General features: G+C 43.1%; 1 long non-coding RNA gene across 3 annotated transcripts in view; it reads right to left on the bottom strand.

Annotated features, from left to right (window-relative positions):
• The window catches only part of LOC131828912 (uncharacterized), a 461,649-nt gene extending 439,670 nt beyond the window's left edge, over positions 1–21,979 (bottom strand). For 2 of the 3 annotated variants that reach the window (XR_009352604.1, XR_009352603.1), the window contains exons 1-2: positions 18,449–21,979; positions 16,328–16,518 (exon numbers count right to left, since the gene is read on the bottom strand). This is a non-coding gene — a long non-coding RNA (uncharacterized LOC131828912). Of the gene's footprint in view, positions 1–16,327; positions 16,519–17,807; positions 18,208–18,448 lie in introns of those variants that run through there. The other variant, XR_009352605.1, reaches the window with a different exon arrangement.
• Positions 21,980–27,302: the final 5,323 nt, after the last annotated feature.

A 27,302-nucleotide genomic window follows, 5' to 3' on the forward strand; every position in this document is an offset into this window, starting at 1 on the left:
GGGCTCCATCCCAGGACCCTGGGATCATGATCTGAGCAGAAGGCGGATGCTTAACAGACTGAACCAGGCGCCCCTATTTTGGGATTTTAAAAAGAGGTTTTAATATTGTATTATTATTACTTTTAAGTTTTTTTATGTTTTATTTAAATTCAATTAATTAATATATAACGTATTATAAGTTTCAGAGGCAGAGTTTAGTGATTCATCAGCTGCATATGACACCCAGCGCTCATTATATCAAGTGTCCTCCTTAATGCCTATCACCCAGTTACCCCACCACCCTCTCCTCTCCAGCAGCCCTCAGTTTGTTTCCTGTAGTTAAGAGTCTGTCATGGTTTGCTTCCCTCTCTGTTTTCACCTTATTTTGTTTTCCCTTTGCTTACTTTATGTTCACCTGTTTTTTTGTTGTTGTTCTTGTTGTTTTAAAGATGTTATTCATTTATTTGACAGAGAGAAAGCATGAGAGAGGGAACACAAGCAAAGGGAGTGGGAGAGGGAAAAGCAACCTTTCCACAGAGCAAGGAGCCTGAGCTGAGGCTCGATCCCAAGACCCTGGGATCATGACCTGAGCCGGAGACAGACACTTAATGACTGAGCCACCCACCCTATGTTCATCTGTTTTGTTTCTTAAATTCCACATATGAGTGAAATCATATAATTGTCTTTATCTGAATGAGTTATTTCACTTAGCATAATACTCTCTAGTTCCATCCATTTCATAGCAATAGTAAGATTTGAATTTTTGATGGCTGAGTAATATTCCATTGTGTACATATATCACATCTTTATCCATTCATTAGTCTTGGGACATCTAGGCTCTTTCCATATTTTGACTATTGTGGACATTGCTGTATAAACATTGGGGTGCAGGTGACCCTTCTAATCATAGTGTTTGTATCCTTTGTTATATACCTAATAATACAATTGCTGGGTCATAGCATAGTTCTATTTTTAATTTTTCAGGAACTGCCATACTGTTTTCCAAAGTGGCTGCACCAGCTTGCATTCCCACCAGCAGTGTAAGAGGGTTCCCCTTTCAGAAATTGTCTTAAGTCAAACCATGAGAGACTGTGGACTCTGAGAAACAAACTGAGGGTTTGGGAGAGGAGGGGTGTAGGGGGATGGGTGAGCCTGGTGGTGGGTATTAAGGAGGGCACGTATTGCATGGAGCACTGAGTGTGGTATATAAACAATGAATCTTAGAAAACTGAAAAAATTAAATTAAATTAAAAAAAAGAAAGGGTCTTAAGTATTATTAACTATCCTCTCATGTTCTACCATTCTATGACTCTACAGAAAGCAAATATTAGATTTTAGGTTATATTAAATCTCAAGCTAATACAAGCCTGTTGAAAATATGAGAGATTGACATTTTGAAAGCTATTGGGTGTTATAGTATCAGTATTCTCTTACTGTCCTGTGTTGCTTACAATGTCCCATCCTACCCTGACTGCTTTTTGACTCTCATCCCTCAAGTTTCAACCCCTTCAAGAAATGTTCCCTGGTCCAGGAGTCTGGTTTTTATGGCTGCCTTCTGGATCTCCATAGAATCCAATATACACCTGAATCTTTACACCTTAACCATACTGGATGTGTTGTCTTACCTGCTTCCTAATTAGACTAAAAGATCTCTAAGGGTTAGGGGCTAATGCTTTTTTTTTTTTTTTATGGTTTTATTTATTTATTTGTCAGAGAGAGAGAGCACAAGCAGGGGGAGAGGCAGGCAAAGGGAGAAGCAGGCTCCCTATTGAGCAAGGAGCCTGATGTGGGATTTCCCAGGACCCTGGAATCACGACCTGAGCCAAAGGCAGATACTTAACGAACTGAGCCACCCAGGTGTCCCTAGAGGCTATTTCTTAATAGACTCTTTATTCTCAGGTCCTAACACAGTATGTTTGTGAATGAAACACTCCTTAAGAATTAGCAGAAGGTAACTATTTCTTAATAAGATTCTACATTCCATTCTAGCATATGGTTTTTACCCCCCACACCAAGTGGTTCTTCAAACACCAGTTGAGTGTTCTACAATTCAGTTCAGTTCTGACGCCGTCTATGGAGACTGCCCAGATCGTACAGGTTAAGGGCTCAGTGCGGTAAGACCTCCCTCCTCCCCCACCTTCAGAGCCAGTTCAAGTCCAGCTTACCTGAGCTTCTGACAAACTAGATATAGATTGGAGATTCATGACCCCCTCCTTGGGTGTAAATTGCTAGAGCAGCTCATAGAACTCAGAGAAATGTTTTACTTACTATATTACCAATTTATTATAACTGGATATAATTTAGGAACAGCCAAATGGAAGAGACTCATAGGGTGAGGTGTGGGGAAAGAATGCAGTTTCCATGCTCTCTCCAAGCACGCCACTGTCTACCAATCTACATTCACGAACCCACAGCTTCCCAAATACCATCCTTTCAGGTTTTTATGAAGGCTTCATTTGTGTAGGGCATGATTGATTAAATCATTGGTTATTGGTGATTGAACTCAATCACCTCCAGCCCTACCTTCTGGTCCCGAGGCTTTCAAGGCTAAAAGCTCTAATCCTCTTATCACAGGGTTGGCTTCTCTGGCAGGAGACTCTATCCTTAGAAGCATTCCAAACATCCCCTCATTAACATAGCAAAAGACACCTTTCTTCTCTCAGCACAGGAAATTCCAAGGGTTTGAGAGGTCTCTGCAGCAGCGAGGAAGACCAAATGAATATATTTCACGTTATAATTACCATTACCGTGAACAACATAAATTGAATGTTTTTAAGTCTTCAAGGTCAAGTCTTTAAGGCTCTTCTGAATTTTACATCATTTCTAAATGAATTTCGCCTAAATTAAGAGAGAGAGTTTATTGACATTTCCTGAGCACTCTGCCAATTCTAAGAATGTGTGTGTGCGGTCACCATGGTTTTTTACCTGACCGTAATATGGCTTAATATTGTTTGGAAAATTTTATCCGTATCTGCCCTAGTTGCATTCATTGTGCTAAGAGAAATACCCTGCATGAATTCTCTGTTTCCAAAGTTAATTTGGCAAACATCTGTTACAAGAAAATGGTCCAGATGGTTTTTGACATGTAGTGATAATAAATAAGTGGTCCTTTTTACATATTGCATGGTGTTTGCTGTAGCTTTCTATTAAAGGGATGTGGTTTTTTAAAGGGGGGGAGGGATAAACCTCATGGCCACCCAAGGCACATGGAAACACATGTGACTCGTGTGTCTGAATGCCAGACCACTCTTTAGAGATTCAAATGGGGTCACATTGCCAGGAATATCTGACATGTTGCTGACCCATGACTCTTTCTGGTATGTCAATATCTCCTACCCCGTTCTATACTCATATTATCTTAATCTTGTCAACAACCCCATGTGGTCCTATTATCATCTCTATTTCTAAATGAATAGCCCAAGGTTATGAGTAAGGGGTGGAGCATGTGACACCAAGCCCGTGTTCCTAACAGCCACACGCTCTACACATCAGTGGTTTCTGGGCATCCCCTACCAAGCTGCATTCCCTGGGGACATGCTCCAGGGTGAAATTTATTGTCTAGACCTTCTTCACCTTCAGAGGAGACAGAGGCATCTTGCCTTCCTTCTGAAACCAAATGGCAGTCCCCTCCCGTCATGCAGAGGGGCACATTTATGCTCACCGAGCTCTCTGGCACAGGACAGCTGTCCCCTCCCAAACCAGTGGCCCCCTTTACCATCCAAATGGCAGCTTATCCCACTATCTCACATAGCATCTTCAGAAACCCCATTTCTGCCCGAGATCCCTCTCTGCCAACAAGGGACCAGAAGACTAGATCTAAGATACATCCTCTGCTTTCCCCTCCCCGGAGAGGTGTTTATCCGCCTTCTGCCAGAACCCACTAGTAACCTGATGACTGCACACCAGGCTGGGGTCAGAGGCAGGCAGGCACCAGGATATCACCGGAAATGGAACCAGACAGAGAATTCTGTATTTACCGAAACTCTTTCTGAGAAGGGCAGTGTGTGGTTGAAGGAAATACGTTATTATGTGTTGTAGAGATGGTAAGATCGCACGAGGGTGTGTAAAGTGGTTGCTAAGTTACCTGTTAGGGAAAGCATCTAGGTAGCCTCCGAGTGTGACTTGTGGAAGGTGAGCAAGTTTCAGGCCAGTGTGGACATGCTCTTGTAACAATGAAGAGGCTGAGGAGGCTGTATCCCTCCCACAGAGTGTTTAACCTTTCCCCAAGTGAAGAGATCTTGAACACATACTTAAAGACCACGAGTTTGAAAAGGCACCACCTTGAGATACAAGCCTGCCCTGTACAAGCCTACCCTATAGTTTTGAGCAATAGGTATGGCCTGGACTGCTGCCGAAATTCCTACCTTCCATACAGCTTTCTAGAAACTGACTCAGCAGGGAGTCTGCTTCTCCCTCCTGCTCTGCCTCTGCCCCCTGCTCATGCTCTCTCTCAAATAAATAAATAAAATCTTAAAATTTAAAAAAAAAAAAAAAAGGTGATAAGGGGCCAGGAGGACAAGCCTTGCAGCAGAAATATATTGCATAAAGTGGAGATGTCAGAATGAAGCCCCAGAGTCCAACTTTGGCCGGCAGGACAATATAGCCCATCACCTGTTTTAATATAGCTGAGTTTTGAAACCGAAGAATGGCCTTTGCCTTTTTTTTTTTTTTTTTAAGATTTTATTTATTTATTTGACAGAAAGAGAGATCACAAGTAGGCAGAGAGGCAGGCAGAGAAGGCGGGGAGGGGGGAGCAGGCTCCTTGCTGAGCAGAGAGCCCTATGTGGGCCTCGATCCCAGGACCCTGAGATCATGACCTGAGCCGAAGGCAGAGGCTTAACCCACTGAGCCACCCAGGCACCCAGCCTTTGCCTTTTTTAATGGTTGAGGTGGAGGGAGAAAATCACCAGGAGAATCCCATTTTGCGTCCAAGAAGTCTTACGAAATTCAAATTTTAGTGTCCAAAACTTTTGGTGTCCAGAAGCTTTATGGCACACAGACACACCCATTCATTTCCACACCATCTGAGGTACAGCGGCAGAGTGGAGTACTGGCAAGACAGTGTGGCCCCCAAAACCTAAGATATTTATGATCTCATCCTTTATGGAAAAAACTGCCGAACCCCTGGGTCAGAGGAGAGGTTCCTCTTAAGCATGACACAGAGAGGAAGTGTTACCAGCTCACAGGAGAGTATTAAAAAGAAGTATAAGAAAGTAGATTATTTCCTAAAGTTAAACTTATTCAATTTAAAGAAGAGCCCTTTATCCGAAGATGACATCCTTCTTGCTTTTTGCTGGAGCAAAAAGATGTCCTTTCTGTTACCCAGTGAGAGTGAGTGACAGTTTGGTTCTGTTTAATCTCTTCATTGATGCTGGTTGATACGCATGGAAGGAGCAATGTCTTCTGTATGTCTCTCTCTCTCTCTTTCTCTCTTTCGCCTTTTCTCAGCTTCTGTTTTTGGCATCCGGCTATTCTACTTATCCTTTCTCATTCTTCCCAGCTCCAACACAGCGCCTCTGCTGCATAGTTAGCGACCTCAAAAAGAACTCACACCCCACAGAAATAGCAAAGGAGAGATACGACAGGTTATCTGCCACCTGTGTTTAAAGGTAAATGTCTAGTTTCGTGTGATTAAGTCCCAAGCAGTTCCATCATTTTATAAGCCAGTTTTCCTTCTCAGCAAAAGAAGGAGCTTCCCTATCTCCTCATCAGAGCGCCGGGCTCGGTACATCTCCCATGTGGCAGGCGCTGAATGAATGTCTGTGCTGAGTTTTTAAGGGTTGATTCTAAAAGTATCAGTTTTAGGCTGTTGAGTGATCCTGATGAAATTTGCTGTCAAAGCAGACAGAAAGATTGCCTGCCCAAACCAAGCCAGATACACATTCCTAGGCAAAACGATAATTCTTAAGTGTATGTAATTTATATATATATATATATATATATATATATATATATATATGTTGTACCTTTTTTTAAAAAACTTTCTACTGTAGTAAAATATGGAGACGTGCAGAGACAGACCAGATGAGTGCAACTCAATGACCTCTCAGAAAGCGAACACACCCTGTAACCAACATCCAGGACATTTCCAGCCCCTAGAATCCCTTATTGCTCCAGGCCAGTCACTACCCCCAAAGGGTTAAAAAGCCAACCTGACTGCCAACAGCATTGATTAGTGTTGTCTGTTTTCTCGCTTTATGTAAGTGGAATCACCTAGCATATCCTCTTTGGTGGCAGGTTTATTTCCCTGCCGAGCTGGAAGAGGAGGGGTGGGAAGAGACATCTGCCCTCACAGGAGAGAGTATTTTATCACCTACGCTGCTCTCACCCTCATAACACAGGGTGAGAGTGAAAAAGCAAAACTGAGGGCTCCTGGGTGGCTCTGACTCTTGGTTTCGAGTCAGGTCAGGTTCTCAGGGTGGTGAGATGGAGCCCTGAGCAGGGTTCTGCACTCAGCGGAGAGTCTGTGAGATTTTCTGTCTCCCTCTCCCTCTGCCCCACCACCCCGGGCTCTCTCTGTCTCTCTTTCTCTCTCTAAAAATAAATAAATCTTTTTGGGGGGTGCCTGGGTGGCTCGGAGTTTGGGTGTCTGCCTCTGCTCAGGTCATGATCCCAAGATCCTGGGATGTAGCCTTGCACCGGGCTCCCTACTTGGTAGTAAGCCTCCTTCTCCCTCTCCTACTCCCCCTCTTTGTGTTCCCTCTCTCACTGTGTCTCTCTTTGCCAAATAAATAAAAAAAAATCTTTTTTAAAAATAAATTAAATAAATAAATTTTTAAAAATCTTTTTTTGAAAAAGAAAAACAGATTTTTTTTAGTCCCTTTATTATTTTTTTAAAATTCTTTACAGATATTGTCTACACCTTGGGGTGGACTCTTTCCACCACCCCTTGCACAAGTACACCACTGTTTCACCTACTCTTCCTTTTAGAAGACGTGTTTATCTGGTTGTGTGGGGTTGTAGATGACTCCCTTTTCATTGCCGCACACAATCTCATTGATCTTCTCTACCAATCTCCTCATTCATCTTCCCTCCACCTCCCCTCACCCCCCCAGGAACCCATGCATGCATGTGTCCCTCCAGAAGCACTTTCCGCCCTCGGGCCTCTTGGACTTCTAGGCCTGTGTGTCTGGGCACACTCCAGCCCCGCAGGCCATCGTCCTGGAGTTAAGGGTTGCTAACCCTGCAGTACTCATGCCTAGAGAGAAAGGCCGATTAAGACAGACCCCTCACTGCCTTGTGCTCATGGGATACACAGGGCCTCTGGGAAAGTCATGTCTCCCAGGTGGGCTTCCTGACCCATTTTATTTTGATGTTCAGTGTGACTCTGAACATTTTTATGTGTCCTTTGGTGAACATATGGGTGTATTTCTGCTGGATGAACACCTAAGAGTAGACCTCCTGGGTCATGGGGTATAAGACGGTTAGCTCTGATATGCTGCCAGAGAGCTTGCCAAATGGTTGTACCCACTTACCCTCCGCCAGCAGAGCATGAGCACCCCTGCTGTCCCACATCCTTGCCACCACTTGGTATTTCTGTCTTTTCATTTAGGCCATCCTGGAAAGTGTGTTTTATATATCCAAATTATGGAATACCAGGGAATACATAAATTACTGGGGATACCCATTTCTTCAGAAGGGATCCAAAGACAAAGGAAAAATATCAGATTCATACAGATACAAGAAAGCCTAAAAGATCAACTCTCCGTTAAGGGAACGTGACCATGAGAAACAGGGAGACATACGGAAATCAGTGATGTTGATTTAACAAGTACTTACTGAAGACACGTTGTTGCGTACAGAATTGTTCTCCATCTCCCCTCAGCCCCCATATTTCATGTGTTTAACATTCAGGCCCCAATATAGTTACACATCACTTCCTTAGGCATCAACAAGCTTCAGCCACCAAAACAAAACTAGTGATAAAAAGGTAACAGAAGGGGGCACCTGAGTGGTTCAGTCGGTTAACCGTCAGCCTTTGGCTCAGGGCATGATCCCAGGGTCCTGAGATTGAGCCCCTAGTCAGGCTCCCTGCTCACTGAGGAGTCTGTTTCTTTCTCTCTCCCTTTGCTCCTGATTGTGCTCTTGCACTCTCTCTCTCTATTAAATAAATAAAAATAAAATATCTAAAAAAATAAAGGGTAACAAAAGGGAATTATTCATGGAACTTAATTAAAACTTATAATAAAACTCATTATAATAATAATTAATAGTTGGCTTATAAAATAAGCCTTCCTCTCTGTAAATTGTAGACCCCTCATCCCATCCAAATGAAAGTAAAAGGAAAGTGTTTGTTTTTTTAAAATATTTATTTATTTGTTTGTTTGTTTATTAGAGAGAGAGAAAGAAAGTGCACCTCCTGTGCACACAGAGGGAAAGGGAAAAACAGACTCCTTGCTGAGAAGGAGCGAAATTCGGGGTTGGTAGCGAGAGGGGGGGACTCCATCCCAGGACCCTTAGATCATGACTTGAGCTGAAGGCAGATGCTTAAGTTAGCCACTCAGGTGCCTCTGGAAAATAGATGTTTTTTTTGTTTGTTTGTTTGTTTTTGTTTTTTCAGAAATGTTCATATGCCTCAAAATGTACCTACAAACAAAATTTCCGAACCATGAAAAGTAATATCTAATGCTAAGAAAGTTAGCTAAAAATTCTGCATTCCAAATATAAATGGATTTCCAAACAATTAAATTTTTTTAAAGAATCTAACAAAATTTGAAAATAAGTATATTAATTTCAGTGAAGAATGTTTCATCTTTGTAAAGCAAGAATTTGTGAGCAAAAATGATAAGAAAAAAGGTATATGAGAAATAATGAATTTTAAATCTTTGAAGCAAAAAATAGAGTGACTAAAATTAAAAATACAATAATCAGGAAAACTCTAACCCAGATACATTAAACAAAAAAAATTAATGAAATGGGAGGTAACAGTAAAAAACTTCCCCAAAACACAGACAGAAGTATAAAAACTTGAAATATAGACAGAAGTATAAAAACATGAATGATGAAGGGCACCTGGGTGGCTCAGTCTGCTGAGCGTCTGCCTTCGGCTCAGGTAATGATCTCAGGGTCCTGGGATCAAGCCCCATGTCAGGCTCCCTGATCAGGAGGGAATCTGCTTCTCCCTCTCTCTCAAACAAATAAATAAATAAAATACATCTCATATTAACAAATGAAATATTGTAAAATCACTAAAAGGAAGAACTAGACGTTCAAGTAGCCACATAGATCCATCTTAACGTGGACCAATGTAAGCAAGTTGCAGGATGAAATGCATACTAAAATACCATTTCTATAACCTTGAAAAATACCTACAATATATTCTTCATAGATATGGACACATATGATAGCAGGTATTGCTATGGTCCGAATGTTTGTTCATCCCTCCCCCACCCCCGCCCCAGATTCAAATGCTGAAATCCCACCCCTCTATGGGATGGTATTAGAAGGTGGAAGGTAAATAGTTCACGAGGGCAGAGCCTTCATGAATGACATTAAAGCCTTTACACAAGGGGCTCAAGAGAGCTCCTTTGTGCCCTACCCCCATGTTTGGATACAATGAGAAGTCTGTGACCCAGAACAGGGCCCTCCCTTGACCACGCTGGCACTCTGATCTCAGATTCTTAGCCTCCAGAACTGTAAGTAGTAAATTTCTGTTGTTTAGAAGCCGCCCAGTCTGTGGCATTCTGTCAGAGCTGCCCAAATGGACCTGGGAAGGATTAAATACATATGGCATTGAAAACACCCTAGGCAAGGAGGGGAGTGGAATTCAGGACAAGGACACAGGGGATTTCAACTAAATCTGTAAGTTTCTGCATGTTTTAATCTGAGCAGAATTTAATATGTTAAAAGTGGTTTTCTCATTATCTTTGAAATTCAGCTAAGGCCCTACAGCCAAAGAGACTTCCTAGACACATTTCTGCAGAATTTTATTAAAAAATGATCAAGCTGGTCCTTCAGATCTTGGTCCCTGTTAGTTCTCTCCAGTGATTTTATTTTTTTTTTTTTTAAGATTTTATTTATTTATTTATTTGACACAGAGAGAGAGACAGAGAGAGAGGGAGCACAAGCAGGGGGAGTGGGAGAGGGAGAAGCAGGCTTCCCGCCAAACAGAGAGCCCAGTGTGGGGCTTGATCCCAGGACTCTGAGATCATGACCTAAGCCAAAGACAGACGCTTAATGGCTGAGCCACCCAGGAGCCCCTTTCTCCAACCATTTTAAAAGAAGGCCATAGGAGCGCCTGGGTGGCTCAGTGGGTTAAAGCCTCTGCCTTCAGCTCGGGTCATGATCTCAGGGTCCTGGAATCAAGCCCTGCATCGGGTTCTCTGCTCAGCGGGAGCCTGCTTCTCCCTCTCTCTCTCTCTGCCTGCCTCTCTGCCTACTTGTGATTTCTCTCTGTCAAATAAATAAATAAAATCTTTAAAAATAATAATAATTTTTAAAAAATAAAAGAAGGCCATACAGTCATTTGAATGGGATTTTGGGGGGGTTGCCCCCTCCCATAATCAAATGTTTCTCACCTACTGCCAAGCCAAAAAAGAGGCTCCAGGCAAACCAGTCACAGGGACCAAGAGTACCCAAAAGACAGTAAACTGCTATCTTGCCTCTGCTGGATGTTTACAGAGCCCTAAAATTGCAGGCCCTGATACTACTTGGAGACCAAAGAGCAGAAAGAGGTCTAGGGAAAGACAAGAAGCATCCACAAGCATTTGTTGGCACCTATACCTGGGCTCTTCGTCCATCTGGAGAATTCCCAAAGCAGAAGACTGGCTGAAGCAGCACATTTATGGGACAGGGACGGAGGGACGACTAGATGGGTAGGCATTTGGTAGGAAAAAGCCACATGATGTCTTCCTGTTGACCAAAGGGACCTGTGGGGCGTAGCGAGGCATAAGCCATCCTGAAGAGAACCTACCACCCAAGACCACTGCTTCCTGAGGCCAGGGCTCCCCAGCAGGAGGAGGCTGTGTAGGGTGAGGCCCCGAAGACAGAACAAAGGTTGACAGGATTTTAAGAAGCCAACCAGAGAATGACTTAAAAACTTAAACAGTATGAAGCTCCATTCACAGGTTCTCTAAATAACCAACATCCTCACCTGAAGAACTTGTCTTTGGATGCTCGGGTTAAAGGAGGGAATAAGTATCATCTAGAATTAGCCAAGAGAGGACTATTACACTATCAGCTAAATATAAACCCCTGTTGCTCCACTTTAATCCACACACTGGACCCCATGCTAAAGCAATTAGAAAGCAAGAAAGAAGCAAAAAAAAGTCAAAAAATTCTTGGAAGAACCCTGATATCTTTCTTCACAGAGTCAGCAGCAAGAAGAGGTAAAGAGATGAGAATGGAACTGAAGTTGAGAGCACTAAGCTTTTTCGTCTCTTGGCACAGCCCAGTGTGAGCCACGGGATCTACCAGAGATGTCAGTCACGGGGCAAGGAAGGGAGATTGAGCAGTGGTTGAAAGCCCTTGGGAAGAAGAAGTTCCTTCCCATTTATATCTCTCAGGGCTAAACTCACTTAGGAGGTAGTTACAAAAACGGGCCAAAATGTTTCTATTTACTGAAGCGCGAAGGTGGGTGTTACAGCCAGCCTTCAAGATGGTCCCAAAGACTGCTGCCTCCTGCTTTTCACACCCTGTGTAGTCCCCCACCACATGGTACCAGACCCAGGCACACCAGTTTGAGTGACCAGTAACATACGGTAGAAGCAAAACATTACTTCTGAAACTAGGTTCTAAAAAAAAGACTATGGCTTCCCCCTCTCCCTCCCCACTTCTCTTCCTTCTTCCCTCCCACCCCCTCTCTCCCTCAGGCTCCCTTCTCCTCTCTTGCTCTGGGGGAAGCAAGTCCTGTAAAGCCCACATGTCAAGAAACTGAGCCTCTGGCAGATAGCCAGCCAGAAACCAGAACTTGCCACCAAATGAGAGTTAGCTAGGAGGCTGTTCCCTCCACCCCGGTTGGCTTTGAGCCTCCTGAAGCCTGGAGGGAGACACTAGCCCAGAAGCACCCAGGGAAGCCACTCCCTGATCCCCAACCTTCAGACACTGTGAGATAATCCGTGTTCTGCTGTTTAGTCGGCCTGCACTGAGGCGATTAGTTAAATAGCCGTGGATAACTAATACAGCGAGCACACCGAAATTTGATCTATTAGCTTGATGTTCTTCTGAACATCTAAACTATCTCCCAGTGATTTAAATAGAGATCATGAAGATTTTTCCCATGTTCAGCATCTTGAAGCTAAAGTAAAGGGTTCTTTGAGGGGTGAGCGCATGGTCTCGAACTCGGATGAACATCCTTATGGTCCCCTGAGAGCCCGCTCATGAAAGACACCGTGCTTGGGAAGTGAGAAGTGACATGAAAGGTGTTACTCCAAAATCCAGTTATTAAAATAGTCTACAGAACCTGTGGTCACTGGTAAAGGAATCAAGCCGCAGCACCTGGAAAGGCTAGATAATACAGAAGGAAGCGGAGGAAGAGGGACAAGCAACATTACTGCAGTGTTCCTTACTGACACTAGATGGTGATAAAGTTTTATCGTGCAATTAAATTTCAATTAGGTTGGCTAGGGTAGAAGTCCTTTAAAGAGCATCCCTTCAACAAAGCTAAGCAAAACCTTTACCTCATTATTACTTGGTTAATACTGGTTTTGAATTATAATTTCTGAGTAGAAATCAAAACTGAGTTGCTTGCATTGATCCCTGACCTAAATCCATCTTTGGAAGGAGGGAGTTTAAATAAAGTAAATGTACTTATAAAAATGCACTTTACAAAAATTAATAGCAATTTTAATAACTGTACTATGAGCATGCATTCAGTTATTCCCAAGCAAATCTGAACGTTGGGATAATTTAGGCAGAGCTGAGTCATAATTTGCTTTTGAAAGATCAATACCTCTAAATCAAACCAGGAAAGCCCTCCAATAATTATAGTACGTTTTCATTTCTTTCCTTCAAAATATTTCCTGTTACAAGAGGTTGTCTAGCTTAATAATTAAGAGCACAGACCCTGGAACCAGATTGCATAGATTTAAATCCTAGTACCCCTTTGGATTGTATTTTAGTATCATTTTGTAAATGAGTTACCAAAAAAATAGTATATGTGAAACACTAAGAATAATACTTACAATTTTAAAATGCTGTTTAAATATAAACTATTATTATTCCACATGCGTTCCCTGTGTCTGAGGTACAAAGTGCTATGAAGGGCGCCTGTGTGACTCAAGCATCTGCATTCAACCCCATTCATGACCCCACTGTTCTGGGAGACTCTCTGCTCAGCACGGAGTCTCCTTCTCCCTCTGCCCCTCCACACACTAGTGCACTCTCTCTTTCTATCTCTCCCTCTCTCTTGCAAAAACAAATAAATAAAATCATTTAAAACAAAGGGCAATGGAAATGTATAGCAAACACTGAAGCTTGAAATCCAGGTCAATTTCCCAACATTACACAATGAGCGGAGTCCAAGTCCACGGATAAAAGAGACAAACATCGGGAATTGTACTTTACTATTGACAGAGGAGGTATGCTTCCAAAGAAGAGGCATAAACCAGGACTGGAACACAAAACTTGTAAATCTTGAGCCAATGTACCTTCCACTGCACCACAACAAATAATTCTTATTTATTGCCTGAAGGAACTCCTAAAAGACACGTCTTTGGCAATATTGGCTGCTAGCTCACTGACAGATGAAATTTTGAAATATTAACAAACACTTCCATCCATCTGCATTATTTTAGTTATCACCACCCTCTGCCTCATGGGATGTTCTGCCTTCCTTGGCTCAGAGATGGAATGATACAGCAGAATTCAGGAAAAGAAAACATTTTTTTTTTCTCTTTCTATTTTCTTCTTCTTCTTCTTATTCTTTTTTAGATTTTTACCTTCACTCCAGCTAGCTCACATACAGTGTTACATTAGTTTCAGGTGTACAATAGAGTGACTTGGCCCAAATGTCGTGCTCCTCACAACGACAAGCACACTTCTTCAACCCCACCACCTATTTCACCCATCCCCCACCCCTTTCCACTCTGGTAACCAACAGTGGAAACCAAATATTTTTAAACCTTTGGTCCAGGTATTAAGGCAAAAAGATTTAGAAGGAAACCTGACATGTTAGAACAGAACTTCCCATGCTGTTAATACTCAGAAAGATTCCTCTGATAAGGAGGACTAGGGAGATTTGAAAGGAAGGCAAAGACACCAGTGGGCTCCAAAGAAGGGACTCTAGTCTCATCCCACTGATGTCCTAGGCTGAGCCCTCTGATTGAGGCTGGGGAGCGAAGGATAATGAAATGCCCAGATATATTTGGGGATTCTGGAGCAAAATATTCTGCCCCCTCTCTAGGTAGAATCTGGAAGCCAGAGGACTCGCTATTCCTGGGTCCAGCATATGCACAGAAGTAGATGGAAAATATGTATGCTGGATCCAAGCAGATGGTTCTGTGAGTCCCACAGAGCTCTCAAAGCCACAGACTGGGGTGGTGGCAGCAGAATGATGCCAGAAATGCAAGACAAGTACAGAAGCAGAGTTTCTCATGGTGCAGCTGGTAAGGAAGCATTAGAACATTCTTAACACAGAGAGGCTTGGCCATCAGAAGCCAGGGGGAGCAGAGCAGTAACCACCCCAGAAAGTGGGTGTATCCTTTAAGATATTGACCCAGCTGCTTTCACAGAGACCAAAATAACAGAGCCTTAGCAAGATAGAACACTCATTTCTGTCCTATGCAAGTTCAAGTTAGTAGAGGTCCAGGGAGCTGGTTCTGCTCTGCTCTACCAGGCCAACCAGGAGCCACTGCCCCCCGACCCCTGACCCGCCCAGGATATTACCCTTGTGCCCTTCAGAAATCAAGCTGGTTCATCATCGCCCTATCTTATTCCAGCCTTAGAGAGAAAGAAAAAGGAACATGGAAAGCTGAGGGTCAGCAGATGCTGCTTGAGGACATGACCCAGAAGTTGACGCGTCGTTCCCAGTCACTACCCATGCATCAGCCAGCCCTTAGACACATGTCCATACCTAGCTTTAGGAGACACAGGAAATGCAGTCACTAGCTGGGCAGCCATGTACCCAGATTAAAATAAGGTGGTTTTTTACTAAAGAAAGAGAAAATGGGTATCTGAGATAAGTGGTGATCTTTGCCACTGTCGGTATCTCATAAAAGCCAGGCAGGATATGTAGAGAGGACAATACTGAACACTGTCAAATGCCTCCTTTCTGCATAAATCCATAAATACTTTGAATCTTAGATGCAACCCTGGGTAGGAAGGAGAGGCCTGAAAATTAACAAAATTAAGTTTCTTGCACTCCATGGAATGGAAACATAAAATAGAAATTAAATTCAACTATCATAAAAATGAAAAATACATTTTAGTACACCTTAGTTTGTGGACTGGCATTTATAAGCTACTTTTAATTCAGACTACTTAAATAGGCTTGAAAAAATAAAGCTGTAGTTCTCTACAAGACCTTGACAGATGCTGATTTTGCAATTATTGTGATATAGTAACAAATTAATAACAATGAAGACCTTGTTAGATATGTTTTTAATCTTCAGTATTCTAAACAGTTCTGCCAAATTCATTTATTCTGTTTATCTCCAAATTCCTAAGCAGTTTATTCCCAAACTTCTTTCACAGATGGCTATGACAGGTGTGGGCATGTAATCTAGAACAGTCCGTCTGTAGACTGGTCAGTCCGTTTCAGATGGCTTTCAACAAAAGCTCTGCCCAAACCGATTATGGTGATAAACAAGACAATAAGACTGTCCCTCTTGGACATCTGATCCAGAAGTAGATTGGAGAGAGTGTGATAGAACTAATTAGAGAAGCAAAGAAGTCACAGAATCAGGCTACGGTCTCAAGGTACCATCAGTTAAATAAACACGTGACGTGAGATAGAAATCACCATCAGTCCTTGAGCTGGAAACTCAAAAGCAACTGATCTGCTTCCCTACGTTTTCTCCTTTTCCTTGCAGGTGGGTTGGAGACATGGATCTAGTTCCCGCCCATGAAAGGTGAGAAGTGTCTTCTATCACTTCTGGGTCTAGGTCCTCAGACCCAGGGGGAGTCCTTCAGTTCTCCCATTCCTCGTGCAGTGACTTTGGAAGCCACGTGTTAATATGGGAACATCACAAGATGGAGGCGCTTGGAATCTGAGTGGAAGAAAACCTCTACTGACAACCTCATTTTGTGGGGGCAAGAAATAAATATTTGCTGGGTAAAGCCCCTGAGATTTAGAACTGGTCAATTGTAGTAGCTAGTGGGTAGTTATCCAGATTAACACAGTAACCAAATGTCTCAGTGTTGCCCATGCTATAGTTGTTCTAGCGCTAATAATTGCACAGTTGCAACTTACCGTTAAAAAGAACCAGTAAGGGACGCCTGGGTGGCTCAGTTGGTTAAGCAGCTGCCTTCGGCTCAGGTCATGATCCCAGCGTCCTGGGATCGAGTCCCGCATCGGGCTCCTTGCTCCGTGGGGAGCCTGCTTCGCCCTCTGACTCTGCCTTCCACTCTGTCTGCCTGTGCTCACTCTCGCTTGCTCTCTCTCTGACAAATTAAAAAAAAAAAAAAAGAACCAGTAAGTCTGGAGTAGTCCTATACAGCTGGGGTCTGTCCTGACCATGGCCGTGTCTGTTCTGATTATGCCCTTGCTTTCTCATTTGGTAAACATGATATATCGCACTGCTTATGGGGAAACCCTATCTCCTTGTGTCCTTTGATATGTACTGTGAGTACTTATAAATGTAACATGTATTTTTAAGTTATAAGCCAGAAACTGCAAATTAATGGATCAAATCCGAGAGACTTACTCTATACATGAGACAAAAGGAGAAAAAAGCTTAAATACAGGGAAAGAAAATGAGACCAACTTAGAAGAAAGAAGAAATAAAGTATTTATGTCTTGAGTTAGTAAGTTCAAGAGGAAACAACATTAAAGAGAAAATGGTTATCTATCCATGGGAGAGGAAATGTATTTACATGTAGGTACCCTTTAGTTATTTTAATCTGTAAAATCATGACATTCCAAGGAAAGATACCATTTCCTCTTGCTTCTTAGTAATTTACCTGTGCCTCTTTGTTATATGCCCATCACTTGAATACACTTTGAACAATTGTAATGTATTTCATATACATTCCTGAAGTTATAATTTGTGTTTCATACACTGGTAAAATAGGAAAAGAGGTCATTTAACCACTAACATGACTGTTTTAAAGGATTCTATCACATTTTCATTTGATTCTCTCTCAAGATAAAAAGATTGCCTTTAGCATGCAGGGAACAAAACCCTCAAATTGCTCTTGTCCTTTCTGGACTTATTGTTGCAATTATCATACTACCATAGAATACATAGGTATCCAAATAGTGCATATTACCTTAGATAAATCTTTAATATTTAATTATATATTAAAATGATATTTAATTTCATATGCTGAGAACATAAAAAGCTACCATTGTTACAGAATGGAAACTAGAATTCTGAAGTTTAAAAATGTATTCCGTTTATAACCTGCTTTCCCTACAAGACTAACAACATGAAATCAATTTTTTTAGCATTGACTTAGATAATAAAGTTATTTTTAACCAATAAAAGGACAGTTCCGTTAATTCCCAGGCCTAGAGTTGATTGAGAACCTGAATGTGAGTAAAGCTATTTTCCTGAAACTCACTCTCCCATTGAAGGCTTAACCAACTGAGCCACCCAGGTGCCCCTCCCTGGGTATTTCTGTATTCAAATACCTTTCGGGTCTATTGTACATTGCTGCAGCTTACCACATACTTTTAAATATAGTGATCCTCTGAACAGCTCTGTGAGATAGAGAAGACAAATTCTTACATTCATAAGGTCCACGAGTCCAGCATACTGACTGTCTTCAAGTTGAATTCAGTCCATAGACCTGTATGTCTATTTTATGACATTCATAAACTTTTTTGGAGTTAGTTGCCAATATTTAAAAGTTTCAGACTTTCACACTTAAAAAATTTTTTTTTGATTTAAAAAAACTTGGGGCACCTGGCTGGCTCAACTGGTAGAGCGAGCGACTCTTGATCTCCGGGTTATAAATTCGAGCCCCACCTTGGGTGTAGAGATTACTTAAAACTATAATCTTAAAACAGAAACTGAAAGAGTCTTGCTGTCGCAGAGGCCCACATTCCCGAGTGGTAACAAGTGGCTTCAGCTGCAGTGGGTAGAGGCCGCCCCATTTTTGAGGGCTCTTTCTCTCCAATTCACTTCGATCCCCACTGCTATTAAACTTCCCCGCCACCCCCAAGACGGATAACGGAATCAGTTGCCACTAACTTGTTTGGCAGGCCGCCTTCTCGCAAAGTGTCACCCGCCTGGCCTCTGGGGTGTGTGGGAAAAGGATTCAGCCAGGTCACCCCAGTCAGCCTAGGAACGGTGGGGGTACGCCGCTCAGAGCCGAGGTTAGTGGTGCTCCTTGGAAATGCACACAGCTGGATTTGGAGATAACTTACTAGGTTAAATATGGAAAAGACCTTCACACATCATCTCAAACTCCTCACTGTACAGAAGAGGAAACTGAGGTCCCAGGGGGCCCCGTGACTTGCGCCGTATCACACCGCGAATTCACAGAAAAGCCCAGCTCAGAGCCCCGGTCTTTTAACTCCGGACTGAATCCCCTGGAAAAACAGAAACAGGAGAAAAAAAACAACTGCAGAGAAAGGAAGGAGAGTAGGGACGAGCTCTCCCTTCCCCCTCCCCCAGGCTGTGGCAAGCAGCCAACAGCAGCTCACTGCATATTTAATTTAAACCTTTGTCTGCCCTGGCAAGGACAAAGTACAATCTGTTTTATGTAAAAAGTCTTCCCTGAGGAAAGCCTCGGCCTCCAGCTGCGAAACTGATTGATGTTCCTGAAGCCCCCGGGAACCTCGGCCGGGATCCGAGGTTGTGGTTTCCAAAAAAAGAGTTTGTGAAAAGGGAAGCGCTGAAAACAAATTTTTTTTCCTTCATTGTGTTTCTCTCAATCTGGGAGAACTACACTGCAACAAGAGGGGGGGGACATGCAAATAAAGACTATATTTTTTTTTTAAAGGAGCTTTCGGAGTTCCACAGGGGAGGGGCTCCAGAGGCAATCTGCTGGGGGAGGAAGACAGGAGATGTGTCTGGAAGCTTTATTTGCATAGCAAGCACTCTGCTTTACTTAGATCGCCCCTTCCAATCAATAAAGATAGCAAAATGTTCTAAAGATGCTTTAGCCACACTTGGCAGAAGACCCAAATATTTGTATTTCAAATACAAAGATGTTTGTATTTAAAATGGGTGTGAAATGTTCTAATAGAGATTAAAATCCATGTTATTTTGAGAGTTTTATGGTATTCCTGATACCCGGTTAAGGAGACCCCGATCTGGGGTGATGCTTCTGGTGACTCCAAGGCCAGTTTTGAAATCCAGTCCTTGAGTTGCCTCAGAGTGCTCCTGGACAAGGCAGGGTCAGGGCATCTCCTGCCAGGCTTCTGTTCCATCCCCGGAGATGTTGACACCAACTTGGGGCCCCACATGCAGACAGCACTGAAGGGCTCAGCCCCAGTGTGAGAAAAATCTACAACAGTTCTGAAGCTAAGATGAATCGAGAGGACCAGCCCTCTCCACTGGCCCTAAGTCTCCCCTGGAGCAGAGTGCGTGGCAGTCTGAGAGGCGGAAGAGGGTTAGGATTCAAGGGCCTGCCTTCACCTTGTGGCTCCGTGGGGGGCTGAACTTCAGCTTTGAGCCAGAACAAAGCCACTGCCAGGTCAGGGCTAAGGAGCTGGGGCCGATCTTGGGATGGTGCCAGGACCCAGAAACCACTGCCATGAGCCACCAGCTGGCTCTGGTCCCAGGACCATGTGCAGCTGCCCAGCAGGCCAGACTGGGCCTGCAGACTGGCACCCAGCCAACGGCCCCATTAGGCCTCCCGGGCTCTGCTCCCGTCAGGCTCATACCCAATGGCCCGTGTACTTTGGCATCAGCGTGCCTGTAGGTATATTCTGAGGTGGCTGAATAGACCTTCAGAAAAGCCGCGTGACTTGCTGGTTCTTACGGTTCTGGACACGACCCCGTTGTTCTAAAAATCCACAGAGGTCAAGATGGAGAGTGGCAAATCTCTGAAGTTTGTTGGCCTAAAGAAAAGGAAAGAATCGACTACTTCCCTTAACTCTGCGTGCTCTAAGGTGCCTGTCACTAGGACTCTGACAAGAACAACCCAGACACCACTGGCTGTGCAAATAGAAATCCCACCTCTTACACCCGAGCCAGTGGAGGCAAATCAATGAATGGCCATATACACAGCTGTCTCTAGATGTGCTTCCCAGTGTCTTGAGCATTACGCTTTACCAAGAGCATTAACGGCAATGCAATCATACTGAGAAAAGGCTGAAAGGGGGGAAATTTTGATTAAAAAAATATATATATATATAGTATTCCTTGTATATACTAGATCATTTTCTGTATCAGTGGCTATTCGCCAAAGCAACTGGTCCTACTGACCCTCTGGACACTCTGTTCCAAAAGATCAAGCTGCTTCTTCCCCTAATTTTGTTCCCTTCCAAACTCGTTAGGCCCTCTCCAGCTTGGGTCCGAATCCCACCGTCTTAACCAGCTGTATACCTAGTCCATCTTCACATTCTCCTCTCATCCAGGAGAATCCTGTACAGTCGTTTGGTCAACTGTGGCCTTAGGCACGCTCTTTAATGAGAATAAAGGTCAAAATCCTACCATGTGGCCAGCAGGATCAGTCCCATGGAGAGTAGCCCAGTAGGGCTTGCTCTATAAAGACAAATAAGAAGAGATCTCTATGCTAGGGAAGCTTATAATCTAGGCGAGGCCATGGATATGCTGCTTAACAAGGTGATAAGTGGAAGCCAGCAGTGTGAACCAAGTGCTAGGGGATCAGAGGCAGCAGTGATTAATTATGCTGGGTGTGGGGATTAAAGATCTGGGACTGCTTCCCAGAGAGAGTAATGGTTGAGCTGAAACTTAAAGGATAAGCAGGCTTTGATCAGGAGGAAATTTAGTGGGCAGAGCGATCAGCAAGATGCCTTCCGGGAAGAGCCATGGTGCAGAGACTTCCAGATGCTGAGAAGTGATGATGTACGAAATGTCGGGAGCGCGCAAGACCCTCCATCCGCTACAGCTGAAGTTTCTGGTAAAATGTCAGCGTGACACAAGAGAGAATCAAGAGTTAGCTTAGGCCAGAGGATGACGCCTTGGAAAACAAACTCTGTGGACGATATCCTGAAGGCAGTGGTGAAGCAAGTGAAGGGTTATAAGCAACCGGCTGGGAAAAGAGTTTAGGTTCGTGTAGTGTGGGTGACAAGCAAAATTTTCTAGAAATGACTCTGGGAGGTCACTTGAGGCAGCCTGGGCAGGCCCACGGGAGCAGGGCCTTCCTCTTCTCCTAAGGGGGATGGACTTCGTCCAACTCAACTCAGTTTCCTCTATAGAACTGGAGCCTTCTTCTCCACCCCCTCAAGTCTCAAATCTCCAAAGCTGAAAAACCGGCTTTCCTGGACATTCTGGAAACATTTAACACTACTTAATGCCTGGTGCCCCCATATGTTTGTATCCCCACTGATGAGTTGTTCTCTCACTTTCCCTATACGGAAAGCAACAAGGAGATAGAACGTAAACCTTCCACATTCAGGTAGATGCCTTTCCTTAGATCGATGAGAGGCTAAGATCACAGACTCCTGCTCTTCCTGCAGACACTTGCTTAGTACATTTCATCAATAAAATCTGTTTCTAAATCCATCTCATAGAGTGTTGTGAAATGCTTTCTGACCGTGGGGCTTTCCGACCACAGTGACTCATGAAGGTACGATCTCATTGCACCATAATGGGGTATCCTAGGAATGGAATAAAACATCTCCCACTGTCAGTTAAGACTCTGTTGTAATGGGGGTGCCTGGATGGTTTAGTCTGTTGGGTGTCCAACTCTTGATTTCAGCTCAGGTCATGATCTCAGAGTTATGAGACCAAGCCACAGGTTGGGCTCTGCACTGAGCAGGGAGTCTGCTTGAGATTCTCCCTCCCTCTCCTGCCCACCCCCCCCCCACCCAACACTGCTCATGCACATGCACACACACTCTCTTTCTAAAATAAATAAAATCTTAAAAAAATATATTTTAAAAAGACTATGTTGTAACAGAGGATCTGACTAAAACGGCTTTAAAATTGAAGGGGGTTCTTCGTTCTCATAACTGTTGGGTGGACATAGTTCATCGAGTATTTCAACAGTATTATCTGTGACCCATTTCTTTCTGCCTCTCTGCTCTGCCTTCTCTAGTGTCAGCCTTTGACTCCCTAACAGTTGTAGGAAGGCTACCTTTCATAATCAAGTCTCAAACATTCACATCCAGTGGCAAAGAGGACTTCCACACCAGCATTCCAAGCCAGTGTCCTGAAATCCATCCTAATTAGATAAGCTCATCTCACCTATCTATGCTCACATCAATCCATGTATTTATGTAACAAATATCTATTGATGTCTACTACCTGCTGGTAGTAGCTCTAAATCACTGTTTTAAACCACTGTTCTAGGGACGCCTGGGTGGCTCAGTTGGTTAAACCACTGTTCTAAACCACTGTTCTAAATCCTGGGCCATTGAAATAACATTGAATGATTGTTTGGGTTACGCCAACTGGTACCCCCTGGCAGAACTGAGCGTATGTTCACTTTCCTCCAACGTGCATGGACTATATAGGACTATATAGTGGAAATAAAAGCTTGGATAAAGATGTCCATGCTATTAGGAGAAGGGGAGGACAGGTGACCAAAAAACTCTTTACAGTCTTGCTACTGAAAGTGTGCTCCATGAACTGCCCTTATTGGCATCGCTTGGGAGTTTACTATAAATGCAGAATCTCAGGTAGTACCCCAGTTCTATTGGATCAGAATTTGCATTTTAAGAAGATCCCCAGGTGATCCATCTGAACATAAAACTTTGAGAAGCACTCATTTACAGAATAGATAAAAATGGGATGATTAGGCCAGTAGGGGAAAGAAGTTGGAGAACAAACCCAGAGGGTCTATGTAACCAACACAAGTTGGGATGACTACCAGATCATACCAGTTCCCCAAGGGAGAATTGTGCAGCTGACCCTCTGTCAGAGATGATTCATCCAAAGGGAGAGATAACTGCCAAGGTGGGCCAATTAATTCTTCTAGGTCTTTGAAACATGAATCAGGAGAAATGGTTATAGAAGGCCATTGGAGAGAGTCGCAGGTTGATAGAACCCGGGCAGGTCCTAAAGTACCTAAGCCAGGGACCCTCAAAGTGCTCTGAGGCTTGGTTATTGGCAACCACTCTGCTTCATCCATCCCCTAAAATATCCCCTTTTAGCTTCTATTAGCCAAAAGGGTTTTTATTGGTTGTCATTGAAACAACCTTAACTTACATTGCTTTGACCTTCTCAGTCTAATCATCTACTGATGATGAGAGTATTTGGTCTGCCTAAGGGGAAGACCACATGTAATCCATTTCCCCACATAGTATCTAAGATGCATACACTGCTTTTTCTCCTCAGCTTCCAAACTTGACCTCCACCACAGGCCATGAACACGGAATTTCATTCACAATTGTCATATGCACAAAACGACATTTTTACAGAATTTTTTTTTAATTCTACATATTCTGGGGGTGCCTGTGTGGTTCAGTTGGTTAAGCGTCAGTCTTTGGCTCAGGTCATGATCCCAGGTCCTGGGATCCAACCCCACATCGGGCTCCCTGCTCAGCAAGAAGTCTGCTCCTCCCTCTCCCTCTCCCCCTGCTTGTGTGCTCTCTCTGTCAAATAAATAAATAAATAAATGGTTTTAAAAATGTTTTATTTATTTAACACAGAGGTCACAAGTAGGCAGAGAGGCAGGCAGAGAGAGAGGAGGAAGCAGGCTCCGCGACGAGCAGAGAGCCTGATGCGGGGCTCAATCCCTGGACCCTAAGATCATGACCTGAGCCGAAGGCAAAGGCTTTAACCCACTGAGCCACCCAGGCGCCCCTAAATAAATAAAATCTTTAAAAAAACTTCTACATATTCTGAAATGCTCATGGGTTTCATAACAAATGTTGCATTTGGGGTTTACTTTCTGTGTATAAATTAATGTATCTTTCTAGAAAGATCGATCCATGTGTCTTCTTTAATCTCACCATTTATTGTTGATCTCACCATCTTTTTTTCAGATGCAGCTGCCTTTTATAAATATATCTACCAAATGATTGAATTGTTGTTATACCAATTTTTCCCCTTTTACATGCAAAATGTTTTCAATCAAAGGTTGGCTAATAGCTAGGCTGTTTGGAAATTAACAATCCTAATACATGGGGAAACAATATAGGCATTTAAAGCTTAATTACTCCTTCAGGCTCACTGTGAGAAAATCAAGGCTTTTTTTTTAATTAGTCTGATTCCGTATTCCTTGGAGTATTTCATCTTATGCTACAATATTCTCATTTTCTCCTTCTTCAAAAAAAAGAAAACAACTCTAATACAACAAAACAACGAGGAGGTCACATCTCACAAGGAACAAACATGACATCACATGGGGAAGTGAGTCACCGTGCATCAGACTGGGAACTGAGTCAGGACTCAACTGACTCACATCTTTCTGGGCCAAGAACCAATTCTAGTTATATCATGCTGGAAAATGACTCATAGACTACCTTTATTAGGTCCCCTCGACATCAAATCAACTGCAAATTGGAGTAGGTCTTATGAAACTCAGGAGGCTCTGCTTGAGCCATTAGTTCTCTGTCTCTGTCAGTGTGCAGAGGATTTGCGTCTATGAAACTCCCGGGTTGTCTGGCCGCAAGAACTCAGAAGCCGACATTTGCCAGTGTGTGTTGCGCTTATCTGAACTGACCACATCAAAACAAGAGTATGCATAAACTCTGTAGTCTCTGTGCAATACGCTCATTTGTCCTTAATCTATTGGTTGACTGAAAATCTATTATCTTTCATGTCTTTTAAAAAAAAATGTTTGCTATAGAAAATAATCTGCAAAGGCAACTAACTGTTCAATACTTTCGTCAATTGAAAGTCAAAGTTCAGCAATAGCTAATAGCACTCTTCTCTGCCTGAGAGTTACCTCTGCCATTAAACAGAGTGAAACAGAAAGATGCACTGATAAAGTATTTCAGTTAAAACTGGAAAGGGAGGGGCACCTGGGTGGCTCAGTTAAGCCACTGACCCTTGGTTTCAGTTCCTGTGGTGACCTCATGGTCAGGAGGTCGAACCCCACAGTCGGGCTCAGCATGGAGTCCACTTGAGTGAGATTCTTTCTCTCTCCTTTTCCCTCTGCCCCTCCTGCTCCAGCTCGCTCTCTCTCTCTAAAATATAAAATAATAATAAATAAATAAATCCTTTAAAAAAAAATTGGAAAAGGAGACAGGGAAAATTAGAGCTCCAAAATTATAAGATAATTTCCAAAGCATTTTCAACAAATACATTATGAGAAACTATAAATATTACTATCACCTGGAAGTCTAAAATGAATATTGTTTTTAGCAGAATCCCCTAACTGGCTAATCTAGCCTTAAACATATAGAAATTCCACGTGCATATCCAGAAGTTCGGACAACATTACTGCTACTCTCTCGTGGGACAGTTGGGTAGGAGAGGACGTCAGCTGCTCCCTGAAGAGAGGACATTAAAAGTGCTCTCCAATCATCTACAGGTCCCCACAGAGCCCACTAGTCCCTTTGGTCACAACCAGATTCATTTCTCATTACTTGCTTGATCCCTGATAAGCATTCGAGTTTGCAACCTCTGATGAGTAGATTACAAAATTTTTCTTACTGCTAGATAATAAAAAGAAATTAAAAAGGAAGGTAAATATTTAAAAACATATTCATATTGCAACTTGGTCAATCTTGTTTTCAATTTTTCAATCAGATTTTTCTTTATTAAACATGTACCACGGATCCTGTTCGTGCAAGACAGTGGGCTGGATGCTTGACATTAAAATATAGGCTACTGTCCTTGTCCTTGAGTTGCTTGTGATGTAATTGGACAGGTCATAAAAGCATGTCCTTTATTCAAAATTCAACCTTAAAAATCATTAACATGAGGCTCCAAGACTTTATATAATTTAAGCGAAACCACAGACACTAGAGCTTGCCTTTGTCCATTTAGGGGTCCCTACCCTCCAATTAAAAACATTGCAGTACTTAATATTTGAGTAGCCCTATGCTAAGGGATATGAGCTCCTGTAGGGCACAGTCTTTAACCACAAGACATCTATATTATATTAGGATTGCTAAGACATTAACCAAATAATTCAAATATCTGGCAACATGAGATGATACATCGGGCCGTGAAACCACCTTAGCACTCATAAAGATCACTTTCTGTGCGGGTGTGTGGAGAAGGCCCCATCCCACCTCTGAGGCTTGAGCAGCTCTTCTCCAGACATCATCCTTGACTTAATTATTCTAATCTTAAACCAAGGCTGTAAGCCAGCTGAAAAAGAGTTGAGGTTTTCCCCAGAAAACCTACATAATTCTAACTAGTAACCACAGGGAAAGTTTAAGCAAGGAAGTAATGGTGAGAGTGGGAGGAAGGAGAAAGAGAAATAGAAAGTCCCAAAGGGAAGCTCAGTTAGGTCCTCCAAGAGCCGCAGGCAGGCTCTGGATAACCTTCAGATTCTGTAGTCCCTGCCCACTTGGATCCATCAACTGTCAGTGAAGATTTTACCAGTAATGGAGGTCAAGAGGATTCAGTTAGAGTCAGATGGTGACCTTTGTGTGTGTGTGTGTGGGGGGGGGGGGGGTCTGAGCCTATTCTCTCTATGATCCATTCTCCTCTCCCTTCCCCTCAGGTCCCTCCTCCGCCATCCCTCTCTGACCTGTATTGCTGGTTAAGGGGAGCTGATCGCCACAGTTTGTTTTCCCTGAGCTTCCAGTGTCACTGGCTGCCTTCTGCAATGGGCCAGCAAGAGGCACCAGCATGAGATTGTGGAGATGGGGGGAGGGGAGAAACATAAGGCCATAAGTCCCTCCATCTTGGGTGGCCTCTCAGATGACTGAATGGTCTCCTTTCTGGCTTTAGCTCCTATGGACAAGGCTGTCATATTTCCAGCCAAAGCTAGGTGACCCTGCCTCCTGTGTCCTTGCCTGTATGTAACTCGGCCCCCCCACCTCCCTCTCTGTTGATGAGCCCATTTCTCTCATCTTCTTCTTCACCTGTGTAAACAGTTCCTATGTTGAATTTCTTGTCTTGAAAATACTTAGAGTGCTTTCTGATTTCCTTGCTCTCTCTCTCTCTCTCTCTCTCTCTATATATATATATATATTTATAAAATATTAAAATATATATACATATATGAAGAAACATCTATTT

The sequence above is a fragment of the Mustela lutreola genome, chromosome 4, assembly GCF_030435805.1.
Source record: "Mustela lutreola isolate mMusLut2 chromosome 4, mMusLut2.pri, whole genome shotgun sequence".
Lineage (NCBI taxonomy): Eukaryota > Metazoa > Chordata > Mammalia > Carnivora > Mustelidae > Mustela > Mustela lutreola.